The following is a 20,170-nucleotide window of genomic DNA, read 5'->3' as shown; positions in this document are numbered from 1 at the left end:
GCTGGGCGGTCCGGCTCTAGTGAGGGGCGGTCCGGCTCTAGTGAGGGGCGGTCCGGCTCTAGTGAGGGGCGGTCAGGCTCTAGTGAAGGGCGGTCCGGCTCTGGTGACGGGCGGTCCGGCTCTGGTGATGGGCGGTCCGGCTCTAGTGACGGGCGGTCCGGCTCTGGTGACGGGCGGTCCGGCTCTGGTGATGGGCGGTCCGGCTCTAGTGAGGGGCGGTCCGGCTCTGGTGACGTGCGGTCCGGCTCTAGTGATGGGCGGTCCGGCTCTAATGAGGGGCGGTCCGGCTCTGGTGACGGGCGGTCCGGCTCTAGTGATGGGCGGTCCGGCTCTAGTGACGGGCGGTCCGGCTCTGGTGACGGGCGGTCCGGCTCTGGTGATGGGCGGTCCGGCTCTAGTGACGGGCGGTCCGGCTCTGGTGACGGGCGGTCCGGCTCTGGTGATGGGCGGTCCGGCTCTAGTGAGGGGCGGTCCGGCTCTGGTGACGTGCGGTCCGGCTCTAGTGATGGGCGGTCCGGCTCTAGTGATGGGCGGTCCGGCTCTAGTGACGGGCGGTCCGGCTCTAGTGATGGGCGGTCCGGCTCTAGTGATGGGCGGTCCGGCTCTAGTGATGGGTACTCCGGCTCTAGTGATGGGAGGTCTGGCTCTAGTGATGGGTACTCCGGCTCTGGTGACGGGCGGTCCGGCTCTGGTGACGTGCGGTCCGGCTCTAGTGATGGGCGGTCCGGCTCTAGTGATGGGCGGTCCGGCTCTAGTGATGGGTACTCCGGCTCTAGTGACGGGCGGTCCGGCTCTGGTGACGGGCGGTCCGGCTCTGGTGACGGGCGGTCCGGCTCTAGTGATGGGCACTCGGGCTCTAGTGATGGGCGGTCCGACTCTAGTGAGGGGCGGTCCGGCTCTGGTGATGGGTACTCCGGCTCTGGTGACGGGCGGTCCGGCTCTGGTGACGGGCGGTCTGGCTCTAGTGAGGGGCGGTCCGGCTCTAATGAGGGGCGGTCCGGCTCTGGTGACGGGCGCTCCGGCTCTGGTGACGGGCGGTCCGGCTCTGGTGACGGGCGGTCTGGCTCTAGTGAGGGGCGGTCCGGCTCTGGTGACGGGTACTCTGGCTCTGGTGACGGGCGGTCCGGCTCTGGTGACGGGCGGTCTGGCTCTAGTGAGGGGCGGTCCGGCTCTAATGAGGGGCGGTCCGGCTCTGGTGACGGGCGCTCCGGCTCTGGTGACGGGCGGTCTGGCTCTAGTGAGGGGCGGTCCGGCTCTAATGAGGGGCGGTCTGGCTCTAGTGAGGGGCGGTCCGGCTCTAATGAGGGGCGGTCCGGCTCTAGTGACGGGCGGTCCGGCTCTAGTGATGGGTACTCCGGCTCTAGTGACGGGCGGTCCGGCTCTGGTGACGGGCGGTCCGGCTCTAGTGATGGGCACTCGGGCTCTAGTGATGGGCGGTCCGGCTCTAGTGAGGGGCGGTCCGGCTCTGGTGATGGGCGGTCCGGCTCTAGTGAGGGGCGGTCCGGCTCTGGTGATGGGCGGTCCGGCTCTAGTGCTGGGCGGTCCTGCTCTGGTGACGTGCGGTCCGGCTCTAGTGACGGGCGGTCCGGCTCTAGTGCTGGGCGGTCCTGCTCTAGTGATGGGCGGTCCGGCTCTAGTGACGGGCGGTCCGCTCTAGTGATGGGCACTCGGGCTCTAGTGATGGGCGGTCCGACTCTAGTGATGGGCGGTCCGGCTCTAGTGAGGGGCGGTCCGGCTCTGGTGACGTGCGGTCCGGCTCTAGTGATGGGCGGTCCGGCTCTAGTGAGGGGCGGTCCGGCTCTGGTGACGTGCGGTCCGGCTCTAGTGATGGGCGGTCCGGCTCTAGTGACAGGCGGTCCGGCTCTGGTGACGGGCGGTCTGGCTCTAGTGATGGGCGGTCCGGCTCTAATGAGGGGCGGTCCGGCTCTAGTGACGGGCGGTCCGGCTCTAGTGATGGGTACTCCGGCTCTAGTGACGGGCGGTGCGGCTCTGGTGACGGGCGGTCCGGCTCTGGTGACGGGCGGTCCGGCTCTAGTGATGGGCACTCGGGCTCTAGTGATGGGCGGTCCGGCTCTAGTGAGGGGCGGTCCGGCTCTGGTGATGGGCGGTCCGGCTCTAGTGAGGGGCGGTCCGGCTCTGGTGATGGGCGGTCCGGCTCTAGTGCTGGGCGGTCCTGCTCTGGTGACGTGCGGTCCGGCTCTAGTGACGGGCGGTCCGGCTCTAGTGATGGGCGGTCCGGCTCTAGTGATGGGCGGTCCGGCTCTGGTGACGGGCGGTCCGGCTCTGGTGACGGGCGGTCTGGCTCTAGTGAGGGGCGGTCCGGCTCTAATGAGGGGCGGTCTGGCTCTAGTGAGGGGCGGTCCGGCTCTAATGAGGGGCGGTCCGGCTCTAGTGACGGGCGGTCCGGCTCTAGTGATGGGTACTCCGGCTCTAGTGACGGGCGGTCCGGCTCTGGTGACGGGCGGTCCGGCTCTAGTGATGGGCATTCGGGCTCTAGTGATGGGCGGTCCGGCTCTAGTGAGGGGCGGTCCGGCTCTGGTGATGGGCGGTCCGGCTCTAGTGAGGGGCGGTCCGGCTCTGGTGATGGGCGGTCCGGCTCTAGTGCTGGGCGGTCCTGCTCTGGTGACGTGCGGTCCGGCTCTAGTGACGGGCGGTCCGGCTCTAGTGCTGGGCGGTCCTGCTCTAGTGATGGGCACTCGGGCTCTAGTGATGGGCGGTCCGACTCTAGTGATGGGCGGTCCGGCTCTAGTGAGGGGCGGTCCGGCTCTGGTGACGTGCGGTCCGGCTCTAGTGATGGGCGGTCCGGCTCTAGTGAGGGGCGGTCCGGCTCTGGTGACGTGCGGTCCGGCTCTAGTGATGGGCGGTCCGGCTCTAGTGACGGGCGGTCCGGCTCTAGTGATGGGCGGTCCGGCTCTAGTGATGGGTACTCCGGCTCTAGTGACGGGCGGTCCGGCTCTGGTGACGGGCGGTCCGGCTCTGGTGACGGGCGGTCCGGCTCTAGTGATGGGCACTCGGGCTCTAGTGATGGGCGGTCCGACTCTAGTGATGGGCGGTCCGGCTCTAGTGAGGGGCGGTCCGGCTCTGGTGATGGGCGGTCCGGCTCTAGTGCTGGGCGGTCCTGCTCTGGTGACGTGCGGTCCGGCTCTAGTGATGGGCGGTCCGGCTCTAGTGACGGGCGGTCCGGCTCTGGTGACGGGCGGTCCGGCTCTAGTGACGGGCGGTCCGGCTCTAGTGATGGGCACTCGGGCTCTAGTGAGGGGCGGTCCGACTCTAGTGATGGGCGGTCCGGCTCTAGTGAGGGGCGGTCCGGCTCTAGTGAGGGGCGGTCCGGCTCTGGTGACGTGCGGTCCGGCTCTAGTGATGGGCGGTCCGGCTCTAGTGACTGGCGGTCCGGCTCTGGTGATGGGCGGTCCGGCTCTGGTGATGGGCGGTCCGGCTCTAGTGATGGGCACTCGGGCTCTAGTGATGGGCGGTCCGACTCTAGTGATGGGCGGTCCGACTCTAGTGAGGGGCGGTCCGGCTCTGGTGAGGTGCGGTCCGGCTCTAGTGATGGGCGGTCCGGCTCTAGTGACGGGCGGTCCGGCTCTGGTGATGGGCGGTCCGGCTCTGGTGATGGGCGGTCCGGCTCTAGTGCTGGGCGGTCCGGCTCTAGTGAGGGGCGGTCCGGCTCTGGTGACGTGCGGTCCGGCTCTAGTGAGGGGCGGTCCGGCTCTAGTGATGGGCGCTCCGGCTCTAGTGAGGGGCGGTCCGGCTCTAGTGACGGGCGGTCCTGCTCTAGTGAGGGGCGGTCCGGCTCTAGTGAGGGGCGGTCCGGCTCTAGTGACGGGCGGTCCGGCTCTAGTGATGGGCGCTCCGGCACTAGTGACGGGCGGTCCAGCTCTAGTGATGGGCGGTCCGGCTCTAGTGATGGGCGGTCCGGCTCTAGTGACGGGCGGTCCGGCTCTAGTGATGGGGGGTCCGGCTCTAGTGATGGGTACTCCGGCTCTAGTGAGGGGCGGTCTGGCTCTAGTGAGGGGCGGTCCGGCTCTAGTGAGGGGCGGTCCGGCTCTAGTGAGGGGCGGTCCGGCTCTAGTGATGGGTACTCCGGCTCTAGTGACGGGCGGTCCGGCTCTAGTGATGGGCGCTCCGGCTCTAGTGACGGGCGGTCCGACTCTAGTGATGGGCGGTCCGGCTCTAGTGATGGGCGGTCCGGCTCTAGTGATGGGCGGTCCGGCTCTAGTGAGGGGCGGTCCGGCTCTAGTGAGGGGCGGTCCGGCTCTAGTGATGGGCGGTCCGGCTCTAGTGATGGGCGGTCCGGCTCTAGTGAGGGGCGGTCCGGCTCTAGTGAGGGGCGGTCCGGCTCTAATGAGGGGCGGTCCGGCTCTAGTGATGGGTGCTCCGGCTCTAGTGACGGGCGGTCCGGCTCTAGTGATGGGCGCTCCGGCTCTAGTGATGGGCGGTCCGGCTCTAGTGATGGGCACTCCGGCTCTAGTGATGGGCGGTCCGGCTCTAGTGATGGGCGGTCCGGCTCTACTGATGGGCCCTCCGGCTCTAGTGATGGGCGGTCCGGCTCTAGTGATGGGCGGTCCGGCTCTAGTGATGGGCGGTCCGGCTCTAGTGAGGGGCGGTCCGGCTCTAGTGAGGGGCGGTCCGGCTCTAGTGAGGGGCGGTCCGGCTCTAGTGAGGGGCGGTCCGGCTCTAGTGAGGGGCGGTCCGGCTCTAATGAGGGGCGGTCCGGCTCTAGTGAGGGGCGGACCGGCTCTGGTGAGGGGCGGTCTGGCTCTGGTGAGGGGCGGTCCGGCTCTAGTGAGGGGCGGTCCGGCTCTAGTGAGGGGCGGTCCGGCTCTAGTGAGGGGCGGTCCGGCTCTAGTGAGGGGCGGTCCGGCTCTAGTGACGGGCGGTCCGGCTCTAGTGAGGGGCGGTCCGGCTCTAGTGACGGGCGGTCCGGCTCTAGTGAGGGGCGGTCCGGCTCTAGTGATGGGCGGTCCGGCTCTAGTGATGGGTCCTCCGGCTCTAGTGACGGGCGGTCTGGCTCTGGTGACGGGCGGTCCGGCTCTAGTGAGTGGCGGTCCGGCTCTGGTGACGGGCGGTCCGGCTCTAGTGAGGGGCGGTCCGGCTCTAGTGAGGGGCGGTCCGGCTCTAGTGAGGGGCGGTCCGGCTCTAGTGAGGGGCGGTCCGGCTCTAGTGAGGGGCGGTCCGGCTCTAGTGATGGGTACTCCGGCTCTAGTGACGGGCGGTCCGGCTCTGGTGACGGGCGGTCCGGCTCTTGTGACGGGCGGTCCGGCTCTAGTGATGGGCACTCGGGCTCTAGTGATGGGCGGTCCGACTCTAGTGATGGGCGGTCCGGCTCTAGTGAGGGGCGGTCCGGCTCTGGTGATGGGCGGTCCGGCTCTAGTGCTGGGCGGTCCTGCTCTGGTGACGTGCGGTCCGGCTCTAGTGATGGGCGGTCCGGCTCTAGTGACGGGCGGTCCGGCTCTGGTGACGGGCGGTCCGGCTCTAGTGACGGGCGGTCCGGCTCTAGTGATGGGCACTCGGGCTCTAGTGAGGGGCGGTCCGACTCTAGTGATGGGCGGTCCGGCTCTAGTGAGGGGCGGTCCGGCTCTAGTGAGGGGCGGTCCGGCTCTGGTGACGTGCGGTCCGGCTCTAGTGATGGGCGGTCCGGCTCTAGTGACGGGCGGTCCGGCTCTGGTGATGGGCGGTCCGGCTCTGGTGATGGGCGGTCCGGCTCTAGTGATGGGCACTCGGGCTCTAGTGATGGGCGGTCCGACTCTAGTGATGGGCGGTCCGACTCTAGTGAGGGGCGGTCCGGCTCTGGTGAGGTGCGGTCCGGCTCTAGTGATGGGCGGTCCGGCTCTAGTGACGGGCGGTCCGGCTCTGGTGATGGGCGGTCCGGCTCTGGTGATGGGCGGTCCGGCTCTAGTGCTGGGCGGTCCGGCTCTAGTGAGGGGCGGTCCGGCTCTGGTGACGTGCGGTCCGGCTCTAGTGAGGGGCGGTCCGGCTCTAGTGATGGGCGCTCCGGCTCTAGTGAGGGGCGGTCCGGCTCTAGTGACGGGCGGTCCTGCTCTAGTGTGGGGCGGTCCGGCTCTAGTGAGGGGCGGTCCGGCTCTAGTGACGGGCGGTCCGGCTCTAGTGATGGGCGCTCCGGCACTAGTGACGGGCGGTCCAGCTCTAGTGATGGGCGGTCCGGCTCTAGTGATGGGCGGTCCGGCTCTAGTGACGGGCGGTCCGGCTCTAGTGATGGGGGGTCCGGCTCTAGTGATGGGTACTCCGGCTCTAGTGAGGGGCGGTCTGGCTCTAGTGAGGGGCGGTCCGGCTCTAGTGAGGGGCGGTCCGGCTCTAGTGAGGGGCGGTCCGGCTCTAGTGATGGGTACTCCGGCTCTAGTGACGGGCGGTCCGGCTCTAGTGATGGGCGCTCCGGCTCTAGTGACGGGCGGTCCGACTCTAGTGATGGGCGGTCCGGCTCTAGTGATGGGCGGTCCGGCTCTAGTGATGGGCGGTCCGGCTCTAGTGAGGGGCGGTCCGGCTCTAGTGAGGGGCGGTCCGGCTCTAGTGATGGGCGGTCCGGCTCTAGTGATGGGCGGTCCGGCTCTAGTGAGGGGCGGTCCGGCTCTAGTGAGGGGCGGTCCGGCTCTAATGAGGGGCGGTCCGGCTCTAGTGATGGGTGCTCCGGCTCTAGTGACGGGCGGTCCGGCTCTAGTGATGGGCGCTCCGGCTCTAGTGATGGGCGGTCCGGCTCTAGTGATGGGCCCTCCGGCTCTAGTGATGGGCGGTCCGGCTCTAGTGATGGGCGGTCCGGCTCTACTGATGGGCACTCCGGCTCTAGTGATGGGCGGTCCGGCTCTAGTGATGGGCGGTCCGGCTCTAGTGATGGGCGGTCCGGCTCTAGTGAGGGGCGGTCCGGCTCTAGTGAGGGGCGGTCCGGCTCTAGTGAGGGGCGGTCCGGCTCTAGTGAGGGGCGGTCCGGCTCTAGTGAGGGGCGGTCCGGCTCTAATGAGGGGCGGTCTGGCTCTAGTGAGGGGCGGACCGGCTCTGGTGAGGGGCGGTCTGGCTCTGGTGAGGGGCGGTCCGGCTCTAGTGAGGGGCGGTCCGGCTCTAGTGAGGGGCGGTCCGGCTCTAGTGAGGGGCGGTCCTGCTCTAGTGAGGGGCGGTCCGGCTCTAGTGACGGGCGGTCCGGCTCTAGTGAGGGGCGGTCCGGCTCTAGTGACGGGCGGTCCGGCTCTAGTGAGGGGCGGTCCGGCTCTAGTGATGGGCGGTCCGGCTCTAGTGATGGGTCCTCCGGCTCTAGTGACGGGCGGTCTGGCTCTGGTGACGGGCGGTCCGGCTCTAGTGAGTGGCGGTCCGGCTCTGGTGACGGACGGTCCGGCTCTAGTGAGGGGCGGTCCGGCTCTAGTGAGGGGCGGTCCGGCTCTAGTGAGGGGCGGTCCGGCTCTAGTGAGGGGCGGTCCGGCTCTAGTGAGGGGCGGTCCGGCTCTAGTGATGGGCGCTCCGGCTCTGGTGAGGGGCGGTCCGGCTCTACTGATGGGCGGTCCGGCTCTGGTGAGGGGCGGTCCGGCTCTAGTGCTGGGCGGTCCGGCTCTAGTGACGGGCGGTCCGGCTCTACTGATGGGTACTCCGGCTCTAGTGAGGGGCGGTCCGGCTCTAGTGAGGGGCGGTCCGGCTCTAGTGAGGGGCGGTCCGGCTCTAGTGAGGGGCGGTCCGGCTCTAGTGATGGGCGCTCCGGCTCTAGTGATGGGCGGTCCGGCTCTAGTGATGGGTACTCCGGCTCTAGTGACGGGCGGTCCGGCTCTAGTGATGGGCGCTCCGGCTCTAGTGACGGGCGGTCCGACTCTAGTGATGGGCGGTCCGGCTCTACTGATGGGCACTCGGGCTCTAGTGAGGGGCGGTCCGGCTCTAGTGAGGGGCGGTCCGGCTCTAGTGAGGGGCGGTCCGGCTCTAGTGAGGGGCGGTCCGGCTCTAATAAGGGGCGGTCCGGCTCTAGTGAGGGGCGGTTCGGCTCTGGTGAGGGGCGGTCCGGCTCTAGTGAGGGGCGGTCCGGCTCTAGTGAGGGGCGGTCCGGCTCTAGTGAGGGGCGGTCCGGCTCTAGTGAGGGGCGGTCCGGCTCTAGTGAGGGGCGGTCCGGCTCTAGTGACGGGCGGTCCGGCTCTAGTGAGGGGCGGTCCGGCTCTAGTGATGGGCGGTCCGGCTCTAGTGACGGGTACTCCGGCTCTAGTGACAGGCGGTCTGGCTCTGGTGACGGGCGGTCCGGCTCTAGTGAGGGGCGGTCCGGCTCTGGTGACGGGCGGTCCGGCTCTAGTGAGGGGCGGTCCGGCTCTAGTGAGGGGCGGTCCGGCTCTAGTGAGGGGCGGTCCGGCTCTAGTGAGGGGCGGTCCGGCTCTAGTGAGGGGCGGTCCGGCTCTAGTGATGGGCGCTCCGGCTCTGGTGAGGGGCGGTCCGGCTCTACTGATGGGCGGTCCGGCTCTGGTGAGGGGCGGTCCGGCTCTAGTGCTGGGCGGTCCGGCTCTGGTGAGGGGCGGTCCGGCTCTAGTGACGGGCACTCCGGCTCTGGTGACGGTCGGTCCGGCTCTGGTGCCGGGCGGGCCGGCTCTGGTGCCGGGCGGCCCGGCTCTGGTGACGGGCGGCCCGGCTCTGGTGACGGGCGGTCCGGCTCTGGTGACGGGCGGTCCGGCTCTGTTGACGGGCGGTCCGGCTCTGGTGACGGGCGGTCCGGCTCTGGTGACGGGCGCTCCGGCTCTGGTGCCGGGCGGTCCGGCTCTGGTGACGGGCGGTCCGGCTCTGGTGACGGGCGGTCCGGCTCTGGTGACGGGCGGTCCGGCTCTGATGACGGGCGGTCCGGCTCTGGTGACGGGCGGTCCGGCTCTGGTGACGGGCGGTCTGGCTCTGGTGAAGGGCGGTCCGGCTCTAGTGACGGGCGGTCCGGCTCTTGTGATGGGCGGTCCGGCTCTACTGATGGGCGGTCCGGCTCTGGTGAGGGGCGGTCTGGCTCTAGTGATGGGCGCTCCGGCTCTAGTGCTGGGCGAACCGGCTCTGGTGACGGGCGGTCCGGCTCTAGTGATGGGCGGTCCGGCTCTGGTGAGGGGCGGTCAGGCTCTAGTGATGGGCGCTCCGGCTCTAGTGCTGGGCGCTCCGGCTCTGGTGACGGGCGGTCCGGCTCTAGTGATGGGCGCTCTGGCTCTAGTGCCGGGCGGTCCGGCTCTGGTGACGGGCGGTCCGGCTCTGGTGACGGGCGGTCCGGCTCTGGTGACGGGCGGTCCGGCTCTGGTGACGGGCGGTCCGGCTCTGGTGAAGGGCGGTCCGGCTCTAGTGACGGGCGGTCCGGCTCTACTGATGGGCGCTCCGGCTCTGGTGAGGGGCGGTCTGGCTCTAGTGATGGGCGCTCCGGCTCTAGTGCTGGGCGGTCCGGCTCTTGTGATGGGCGGTCCGGCTCTACTGATGGGCGGTCCGGCTCTGGTGAGGGGCGGTCTGGCTCTAGTGATGGGCGCTCCGGCTCTAGTGCTGGGCGCTCCGGCTCTGGTGACGGGCGGTCCGGCTCTAGTGATGGGCGGTCCGGCTCTGGTGACGGGCGGTCCGGCTCTGGTGATGGGCGGTCCGGCTCTAGTGACGGGCGGTAGTGATGGGCGATCCGGCTCTGGTGATGGGCGGTCCGGCTCTTGTGATGGGCGCTCCGGCTCTAGTGCTGGGCGGTCCGGCTCTGGTGACGGGCGGTCCGGCTCTGGTGACGGGCGGTCCGGCTCTGGTGACGGGCGGTCCGGCTCTGGTGACGGGCGGTCCGGCTCTGGTGACGGGCGGTCCGGCTCTGGTGACGGGCGCTCCGGCTCTAGTGCCGGGCGGTCCGGCTCTGGTGACGGGCGGTCCGGCTCTGGTGACGGGCGGTCCGGCTCTGGTGACGGGCGGTCCGGCTCTGGTGACGGGCGGTCCGGCTCTGATGACGGGCGGTCCGGCTCTGGTGACGGGCGGTCCGGCTCTGGTGACGGGCGGTCTGGCTCTGGTGAAGGGCGGTCCGGCTCTAGTGACGGGCGGTCCGGCTCTACTGATGGGCGCTCCGGCTCTGGTGAGGGGCGGTCTGGCTCTAGTGATGGGCGCTCCGGCTCTAGTGCTGGGCGGTCCGGCTCTTGTGATGGGCGGTCCGGCTCTACTGATGGGCGGTCCGGCTCTGGTGAGGGGCGGTCTGGCTCTAGTGATGGGCGCTCCGGCTCTAGTGCTGGGCGAACCGGCTCTGGTGACGGGCGGTCCGGCTCTAGTGATGGGCGGTCCGGCTCTTCTGAGGGGCGGTCAGGCTCTAGTGATGGGCGCTCCGGCTCTAGTGCCGGGCGCTCCGGCTCTGGTGACGGGCGGTCCGGCTCTAGTGATGGGCGCTCCGGCTCTAGTGCCGGGCGGTCCGGCTCTGGTGACGGGCGGTCCGGCTCTGGTGACGGGCGGTCCGGCTCTGGTGACGGGCGGTCCGGCTCTGGTGACGGGCGGTCCGGCTCTGGTGACGGGCGGTCCAGCTCTGGTGACGGGCGGTCTGGCTCTGGTGAAGGGCGGTCCGGCTCTAGTGACGGGCGGTCCGGCTCTACTGATGGGCGCTCCGGCTCTGGTGAGGGGCGGTCTGGCTCTAGTGATGGGCGCTCCGGCTCTAGTGCTGGGCGGTCCGGCTCTTGTGATGGGCGATCCGGCTCTACTGATGGGCGGTCCGGCTCTGGTGAGGGGCGGTCTGGCTCTAGTGATGGGCGCTCCGGCTCTAGTGCTGGGCGCTCCGGCTCTGGTGACGGGCGGTCCGGCTCTAGTGATGGGCGGTCCGGCTCTGGTGACGGGCGGTCCGGCTCTGGTGATGGGCGGTCCGGCTCTAGTGACGGGCGGTAGTGATGGGCGATCCGGCTCTGGTGATGGGTGGTCCGGCTCTTGTGATGGGCGCTCCGGCTCTAGTGCTGGGCGGTCCGGCTCTGGTGACGGGCGGTCCGGCTCTGGTGACGGGCGGTCCGACTCTGGTGACGGGCGGTCCGGCTCTGGTGACGGGCGGTCTGGCTCTGGTGATGGGCGGTCCGGCTCTAGTGACGGGCGGTCCGGCTCTAATGATGGGCGCTCCGGCTCTGGTGAGGGGCGGTCTGGCTCTAGTGATGGGCGCTCCGGCTCTAGTGCTGGGCGGTCCGGCTCTAGTGATGGGCGGTCCGGCTCTACTGATGGGCGGTCCGGCTCTGGTGAGGGGCGGTCTGGCTCTAGTGATGGGCGCTCCGGCTCTAGTGCTGGGCGGACCAGCTCTGGTGACGGGCGGTCCGGCTCTAGTGATGGGCGGTCCGGCTCTAGTGATGGGCGGTCCGGCTCTAGTGATGGGCGGTCCGGCTCTGGTGAGGGGCGGTCTGGCTCTAGTGATGGGCGCTCCGGCTCTAGTGCTGGGTGGTCCGGCTCTGGTGACGGGCGGTCCAGCTCTAGTGATGGGCGGTCCGGCTCTGGTGATGGGCACTCCGGCTCTAGTGAGGGGCGGTCCGGCTCTAGTGATGGGCGGTCCGGCTCTAGTGATGGGCGGTCCGGCTCTAGTGATGGGCACTCCGGCTCTAGTGATGGGCACTCCGGCTCTAGTGACGGGCGGTCCGGCTCTAGTGACGGGCGCTCGGGCTCTAGTGATGGGCGGTCCGGCTCTAGTGATGGGCGGTCCGGCTCTAGTGATGGGCGCTCCGGCTCTAGTGATGGGCGCTCCGGCTCTAGTGATGGGCGCTCCGGCTCTAGTGATGGGCGCTCCGGCTCTAGTGAAGGGCCCTCCGGCTCTAGTGACGTGCGGTCCGGCTCTAGTGACGTGCGGTCCGGCTCTAGTGACGTGCGGTCCGGCTCTAGTGACGGGCGGTCCGGCTCTAGTGACGGGCGGTCCGGCTCTAGTGACGGGCGGTCCGGCTCTAGTGACGGGCGGTCCGGCTCTAGTGACGGGCGGTCCGGCTCTAGTGATGGGCGGTCCGGCTCTAGTGATGGGCGGACCGGCTCTAGTGATGGGCGGTCCGGCTCTAGTGATGGGCGCTCGGGCTCTAGTGAGGGGCGGTCCGGCTCTAGTGAGGGGCGGTCCGGCTCTAGTGAGGGGCGGTCCGGCTCTAGTGACAGGCGGTCTTCCTCTAGTGACGGGCGGTCCGGCTCTAGTGACGGGCGGTCCGGCTCTAGTGATGGGCGCTCGGGCTCTAGTGATGGGCGGTCCGGCTCTAGTGATGGGCGGTCCGGCTCTAGTGACGGGCGGTCCGGCTCTAGTGACGGGCGGTCCGGCTCTACTGATGGGCACTCGGGCTCTAGTGATGGGCGGTCCGGCTCTAGTGATGGGCGGTCCGGCTCTAGTGATGGGCGGTCTGGCTCTAGTGCCGGGCGGTCCGGCTCTAGTGATGGGCGGTCCGGCTCTAGTGATGGGCGGTCCGGATCTAGTGATGGGCGGTCCGGCTCTAGTGATGGGCGGACCGGCTCTAGTGATGGGCGGTCCGGCTCTAGTGATGGGCGCTCGGGCTCTAGTGAGGGGCGGTCCGGCTCTAGTGAGGGGCGGTCCGGCTCTAGTGAGGGGCGGTCCGGCTCTAGTGACAGGCGGTCTGCCTCTAGTGACGGGCGGTCCGGCTCTAGTGACGGGCGGTCCGGCTCTAGTGATGGGCGCTCGGGCTCTAGTGATGGGCGGTCCGGCTCTAGTGATGGGCGGTCCGGCTCTAGTGACGGGCGGTCCGGCTCTAGTGACGGGCGGTCCGGCTCTACTGATGGGCACTCGGGCTCTAGTGATGGGCGGTCCGGCTCTAGTGATGGGCGGTCCGGCTCTAGTGATGGGCGGTCTGGCTCTAGTGCCGGGCGGTCCGGCTCTAGTGATGGGCGGTCCGGCTCTAGTGATGGGCGGTCCGGATCTAGTGATGGGCGGTCCGGCTCTAGTGAAGGGCGGTCCGGCTCTAGTGACGGGCGGTCCGGCTCTAGTGACGGGCGGTCCGGCTCTAGTGACGGGCGGTCCGGCTCTAGTGACGGGCGGTCCGGCTCTAGTGACGGGCGGTCCGGCTCTAGTGACGGGCGGTCTGGCTCTAGTGACGGGCACTCGGGCTCTAGTGACGGGCGGTCCGGCTCTAGTGATGGGCGGTCCGGCTCTAGTGAAGGGCGGTCCGGCTCTACTGATGGGCACTCGGGCTCTAGTGAGGGGCGGTCCGGCTCTAGTGACGGGCGGTCCGGCTCTAGTGACGGGCGGTCCGGCTCTAGTGACGGGCGGTCCGGCTCTAGTGACGGGCGGTCTGGCTCTAGTGACGGGCACTCGGGCTCTAGTGACGGGCGGTCCGGCTCTAGTGATGGGCGGTCCGGCTCTAGTGATGGGCGGTCCGGCTCTAGTGAAGGGCGGTCCGGCTCTACTGATGGGCACTCGGGCTCTAGTGAGGGGCGGTCCGGCTCTAGTGACGGGCGGTCCGGCTCTAGTGACGGGCGGTCCGGCTCTAGTGACGGGCGGTCCGGCTCTAGTGACGGGCGGTCCGGCTCTAGTGACGGGCGGTCCGGCTCTAGTGACGGGCGGTCCGGCTCTAGTGACGGGCGGTCCGGCTCTAGTGACGGGCGGTCCGGCTCTACTGATGGGCACTCGGGCTCTAGTGATGGGCGGTCCGGCTCTAGTGATGGGCGGTCCGGCTCTAGTGATGGGCGGTCCGGCTCTAATGCCGGGCGGTCCGGCTCTAGTGATGGGCGGTCCGGCTCTAGTGATGGGCGGTCCGGATCTAGTGATGGGCGGTCCGGCTCTAGTGATGGGCGGTCCGGCTCTAGTGATGGGCGGTCCGGCTCTAGTGATGGGCGGTCCGGCTCTAGTGATGGGCGGTCCGGCTCTAGTGAGGGGCGGTCCGGCTCTAGTGAGGGGCGGTCCGGCTCTAGTGACGGGCGGTCCGGCTCTATTGACGGGCGGTCCGGCTCTAGTGACGGGCGGTCCGGCTCTAGTGACGGGCGGTCCGGCTCTAGTGACGGGCGGTCCGGCTCTAGTGACGGGCGGTCCGGCTCTAGTGACGGGCGGTCCGGCTCTAGTGACGGGCGGTCCGGCTCTAGTGACGGGCGGTCCGGCTCTAGTGACGGGCGGTCCGGCTCTAGTGACGGGCACTCGGGCTCTAGTGATGGGCGGTCTGGCTCTAGTGATGGGCGGTCCGGCTCTAGTGATGGGCGGTCCGGCTCTAGTGATGGGCGGTCCGGCTCTAGTGATGGGCGGTCCGGCTCTAGTGAAGGGCGGTCCGGCTCTAGTGACGGGGGTCTGGCTCTAGTGACGGGCGGTCCGGCTCTAGTGACGGGCGGTCCGGCTCTAGTGACGGGCGGTCCGGCTCTAGTGACGGGCGGTCCGGCTCTAGTGACGGGCACTCGGGCTCTAGTGATGGGCGGTCTGGCTCTAGTGATGGGCGGTCCGGCTCTAGAGATGGGCGGTCCGGCTCTAGTGATGGGCGGTCCGGCTCTAGTGATGGGCGGTCCGGCTCTAGTGAAGGGCGGTCCGGCTCTAGTGACGGTGGTCTGGCTCTAGTGACGGGCGGTCCGGCTCTAGTGACGGGCACTTGGGCTCTAGTGAAGGGCGGTCCGGCTCTAGTGATGGGCGGTCCGGCTCTGGTGATGGGCGGTCCGGCTCTAGTGATGGGCACTCGGGCTCTAGTGATGGGCGGTCCGACTCTAGTGATGGGCGGTCCGGCTCTAGTGATGGGCGGTCCGGCTCTAGTGATGGGCGGTCCGGCTCTAGTGATGGGCGGTCCGGCTCTAGTGATGGGCGGTCCGGCTCTAGTGATGGGCGGTCCGGCTCTAGTGATGGGCGGTCCGGCTCTAGTGATGCGCACTCCGGCTCTAGTGAGGGGCGGTCCGGCTCTAGTGACGGGCGGTCTGGCTCTAGTGATGTGCGGCCGGCTCTAGTGACGGGAGGTCCGGCTCTAGTGATGGGCACTCCGGCTCTAGTGAGGTGCGGTCCGGCTCTAGTGACGGGCGGTCCGGCTCTAGTGACGGGCGGTCTGGCTCTAGTGATGGGCGCTCCGGCTCTAGTGATGGGCGGTCCGACTCTAGTGATGGGCACTCCGGCTCTAGTGAGGGGCGGTCCGGCTCTAGTGATGGGCGGTCCGGCTCTACTGATGGGCACTCGGGCTCTAGTGATGGGCGGTCCGGCTCTAGTGATGGGCGGTCTGGCTCTAGTGATGGGTGTTCCGGCTCTAGTGACGGGCGGTCTGGCTCTAATGACGGGCGGTCTGGCTCTAGTGAGGGGCGGTCCGGCTCTAGTGATGGGTACTCCGGCTCTAGTGAGGGGCGGTCCGGCTCTAGTGAGGGGCGGTCCGGCTCTAGTGAGGGGCGGTCCGGCTCTAGTGAGGGGCGGTCCGGCTCTAGTGAGGGGCGGTCCGGCTCTAGTGAGGGGCGGTCCGGCTCTAATGAGGGGCGGTCCGGCTCTAGTGAGGGGCGGTCCGGCTCTAGTGAGGGGCGGTCCGGCTCTAGTGATGGGCGCTCCGGCTCTAGTGATGGGCGGTCCGCCTCTAGTGATGGGTACTCCGGCTCTAGTGACGGGCGGTCTGGCTCTAGTGATGGGCGCTCCGGCTCTAGTGACGGGCGGTCCGACTCTAGTGATGGGCGGTCCGGCTCTAGTGATGGGCGGTCCGGCTCTAGTGATGGGCGGTCCGGCTCTAGTGAGGGGCGGTCCGGCTCTAGTGAGGGGCGGTCCGGCTCTAGTGATGGGCGGTCCGGCTCTAGTGATGGGCGGTCCGGCTCTAGTGAGGGGCGGTCCGGCTCTAGTGAGGGGCGGTCCGGCTCTAATGAGGGGCGGTCCGGCTCTAGTGATGGGTACTCCGGCTCTAGTGACGGGCGTTCTGGCTCTAGTGATGGGCGCTCCGGCTCTAGTGATGGGCGGTCCGGCTCTAGTGATGGGCGTTCCGGCTCTAGTGATGGGCGGTCCAGCTCTAGTGATGGGCAGTCCGGCTCTAGTGATGGGCGGTCCGGCTCTAGTGATGGGCGGTCCGGCTCTAGTGATGCGCACTCCGGCTCTAGTGAGGGGCGGTCCGGCTCTAGTGACGGGCGGTCTGGCTCTAGTGATGTGCGGCCGGCTCTAGTGACGGGAGGTCCGGCTCTAGTGATGGGCACTCCGGCTCTAGTGAGGGGCGGTCCGGCTCTAGTGACGGGCGGTCCGGCTCTAGTGACGGGCGGTCTGGCTCTAGTGATGGGCGCTCCGGCTCTAGTGATGGGCGGTCCGACTCTAGTGATGGGCACTCCGGCTCTAGTGAGGGGCGGTCCGGCTCTAGTGATGGGCGGTCCGGCTCTACTGATGGGCACTCGGGCTCTAGTGATGGGCGGTCCGGCTCTAGTGATGGGCGGTCTGGCTCTAGTGATGGGCGTTCCGGCTCTAGTGACGGGCGGTCTGGCTCTAATGACGGGCGGTCTGGCTCTAGTGAGGGGCGGTCCGGCTCTAGTGATGGGTACTCCGGCTCTAGTGAGGGGCGGTCCGGCTCTAGTGACGGGCGGTCCGGCTCTAGTGAGGGGCGGTCCGGCTCTAGTGAGGGGCGGTCCGGCTCTAGTGAGGGGCGGTCCGGCTCTAGTGAGGGGCGGTCCGGCTCTAATGAGGGGCGGTCCGGCTCTAGTGAGGGGCGGTCCGGCTCTGGTGAGGGGCGGTCCGGCTCTAGTGAGGGGCGGTCCGGCTCTAGTGAGGGGCGGTCCGGCTCTAGTGAGAGGCGGTCCGGCTCTAGTGAGGGGCGGTCCGGCTCTAGTGAGGGGCGGTCCGGCTCTAGTGAGGGGCGGTCCGGCTCTAGTGAGGGGCGGTCCGGCTCTAGTGACGGGCGGTCCGGCTCTAGTGAGGGGCGGTCCGGCTCTAGTGATGGGCGGTCCGGCTCTAGTGACGGGTACTCCGGCTCTAGTGACAGGCGGTCTGGCTCTGGTGACGGGCGGTCCGGCTCTAGTGAGGGGCGGTCCGGCTCTGGTGACGGGCGGTCCGGCTCTAGTGAGGGGCGGTCCGGCTCTAGTGAGGGGCGGTCCGGCTCTAGTGAGGGGCGGTCCGGCTCTAGTGAGGGGCGGTCCGGCTCTAGTGAGGGGCGGTCCGGCTCTAGTGATGGGCGCTCCGGCTCTGGTGAGGGGCGGTCTGGCTCTACTGATGGGCGGTCCGGCTCTGGTGAGGGGCGGTCCGGCTCTAGTGCTGGGCGGTCCGGCTCTGGTGAGGGGCGGTCCGGCTCTAGTGACGGGCTCTCCGGCTCTGGTGACGGTCGGTCCGGCTCTGGTGCCGGGCGGTCCGGCTCTGGTGCCGGGCGGCCCGGCTCTGGTGACGGGCGGCCCGGCTCTGGTGACGGGCGGTCCGGCTCTGGTGACGGGCGGTCCGGCTCTGGTGACGGGCGGTCCGGCTCTGGTGACGGGCGGTCCGGCTCTGGTGACGGGCGGTCCGGCTCTGGTGACGGGCGCTCCGGCTCTAGTGCCGGGCGGTCCGGCTCTGGTGACGGGCGGTCCGGCTCTGGTGACGGGCGGTCCGGCTCTGGTGACGGGCGGTCCGGCTCTGATGACGGGCGGTCCGGCTCTGGTGACGGGCGGTCCGGCTCTGGTGACGGGCGGTCTGGCTCTGGTGAAGGGCGGTCCGGCTCTAGTGACGGGCGGTCCGGCTCTACTGATGGGCGCTCCGGCTCTGGTGAGGGGCGGTCTGGCTCTAGTGATGGGCGCTCCGGCTCTAGTGCTGGGCGGTCCGGCTCTTGTGATGGGCGGTCCGGCTCTACTGATGGGCGGTCCGGCTCTGGTGAGGGGCGGTCTGGCTCTAGTGATGGGCGCTCCGGCTCTAGTGCTGGGCGAACCGGCTCTGGTGACGGGCGGTCCGGCTCTAGTGATGGGCGGTCCGGCTCTGGTGAGGGGCGGTCAGGCTCTCGTGATGGGCGCTCCGGCTCTAGTGCTGGGCGCTCCGGCTCTGGTGACGGGCGGTCCGGCTCTAGTGATGGGCGCTCCGGCTCTAGTGCCGGGCGGTCCGGCTCTGGTGACGGGCGGTCCGGCTCTGGTGACGGGCGGTCCGGCTCTGGTGACGGGCGGTCCGGCTCTGGTGACGGGCGGTCCGGCTCTGGTGACGGGCGGTCCGGCTCTGGTGACGGGCGGTCTGGCTCTGGTGAAGGGCGGTCCGGCTCTAGTGACGGGCGGTCCGGCTCTACTGATGGGCGCTCCGGCTCTGGTGAGGGGCGGTCTGGCTCTAGTGATGGGCGCTCCGGCTCTAGTGCTGGGCGGTCCGGCTCTTGTGATGGGCGGTCCGGCTCTACTGATGGGCGGTCCGGCTCTGGTGAGGGGCGGTCTGGCTCTAGTGATGGGCGCTCCGGCTCTAGTGCTGGGCGCTCCGGCTCTGGTGACGGGCGGTCCGGCTCTAGTGATGGGCGGTCCGGCTCTGGTGACGGGCGGTCCGGCTCTGGTGATGGGCGGTCCGGCTCTAGTGACGGGCGGTAGTGATGGGCGATCCGGCTCTGGTGATGGGCGGTCCGGCTCTTGTGATGGGCGCTCCGGCTCTAGTGCTGGGCGGTCCGGCTCTGGTGACGGGCGGTCCGGCTCTGGTGACGGGCGGTCCGGCTCTGGTGACGGGCGGTCTGGCTCTGGTGATGGGCGGTCCGGCTCTAGTGACGGGCGGTCCGGCTCTAATGATGGGCGCTCCGGCTCTGGTGAGGGGCGGTCTGGCTCTAGTGATGGGCGCTCCGGCTCTAGTGCTGGGCGGTCCGGCTCTAGTGATGGGCGGTCCGGCTCTACTGATGGGCGGTCCGGCTCTGGTGAGGGGCGGTCTGGCCCTAGTGATGGGCGCTCCGGCTCTAGTGCTGGGCGGACCGGCTCTGGTGACGGGCGGTCCGGCTCTAGTGATGGGCGGTCCGGCTCTAGTGATGGGCGGTCCGGCTCTAGTGATGGGCGGTCCGGCTCTGGTGAGGGGCGGTCTGGCTCTAGTGATGGGCGCTCCGGCTCTAGTGCTGGGCGGTCCGGCTCTGGTGACGGGCGGTCCAGCTCTAGTGATGGGCGGTCCGGCTCTGGTGACGGGCGGTCCGGCTCTGGTGATGGGCGGTCCGGCTCTAGTGACGGGCGGTAGTGATGGGCGGTCCGGCTCTGGTGATGGGTGGTCCGGCTCTGGTGATGGGCGCTCCGGCTCTAGTGCTGGGAGGTCCGGCTCTGGTGACGGGCGGTCCGGCTCTAGTGATGGGCGGTCCGGCTCTAGTGATGGGCGGTCCGGCTCTGGTGATGGGCGGTCCGGCTCTAGTGACGGGCGGTAGTGATGGGCAGTCCGGCTCTGGTGATGGGTGGTCCGGCTCTAGTGATGGGCGGTCCGGCTCTAGTGATGGGCACTCCGGCTCTAGTGATGGGCGGTCCGGCTCTAGTGATGGGCGGTCCGGCTCTACTGATGGGCACTCCGGCTCTAGTGATGGGCGGTCCGGCTCTAGTGATGGGCGGTCCGGCTCTAGTGATGGGCGGTCCGGCTCTAGTGATGAGCGGTCCGGCTCTAGTGATGGGCGGTCCGGCTCTAGTGATGGGCGGTCCGGCTCTAGTGATGGGCGGTCCGGCTCTAGTGATGGGCGGTCCGGCTCTAGTGATGCGCACTCCGGCTCTAGTGAGGGGCGGTCCGGCTCTAGTGACGGGCGGTCTGGCTCTAGTGATGTGCGGCCGGCTCTAGTGACGGGAGGTCCGGCTCTAGTGATGGGCACTCCGGCTCTAGTGAGGGGCGGTCCGGCTCTAGTGACGGGCGGTCCGGCTCTAGTGACGGGCGGTCTGGCTCTAGTGATGGGCGCTCCGGCTCTAGTGATGGGCGGTCCGACTCTAGTGATGGGCACTCCGGCTCTAGTGAGGGGCGGTCCGGCTCTAGTGATGGGCGGTCCGGCTCTACTGATGGGCACTCGGGCTCTAGTGATGGGCGGTCCGGCTCTAGTGATGGGCGGTCTGGCTCTAGTGATGGGCGTTCCGGCTCTAGTGACGGGCGGTCTGGCTCTAATGACGGGCGGTCTGGCTCTAGTGAGGGGCGGTCCGGCTCTAGTGATGGGTACTCCGGCTCTAGTGAGGGGCGGTCCGGCTCTAGTGACGGGCGGTCCGGCTCTAGTGAGGGGCGGTCCGGCTCTAGTGAGGGGCGGTCCGGCTCTAGTGAGGGGCGGTCCGGCTCTAGTGAGGGGCGGTCCGGCTCTAGTGAGGGGCGGTCCGGCTCTAATAAGGGGCGGTCCGGCTCTAGTGAGGGGCGGTTCGGCTCTGGTGAGGGGCGGTCCGGCTCTAGTGAGGGGCGGTCCGGCTCTAGTGAGGGGCGGTCCGGCTCTAGTGAGGGGCGGTCCGG

The sequence above is a fragment of the Ranitomeya imitator genome, chromosome 1, assembly GCF_032444005.1.
Source record: "Ranitomeya imitator isolate aRanImi1 chromosome 1, aRanImi1.pri, whole genome shotgun sequence".
NCBI classification, from domain to species: Eukaryota; Metazoa; Chordata; class Amphibia; order Anura; family Dendrobatidae; genus Ranitomeya; species Ranitomeya imitator.
Note: the sequence above shows the minus strand (reverse complement) of the source record.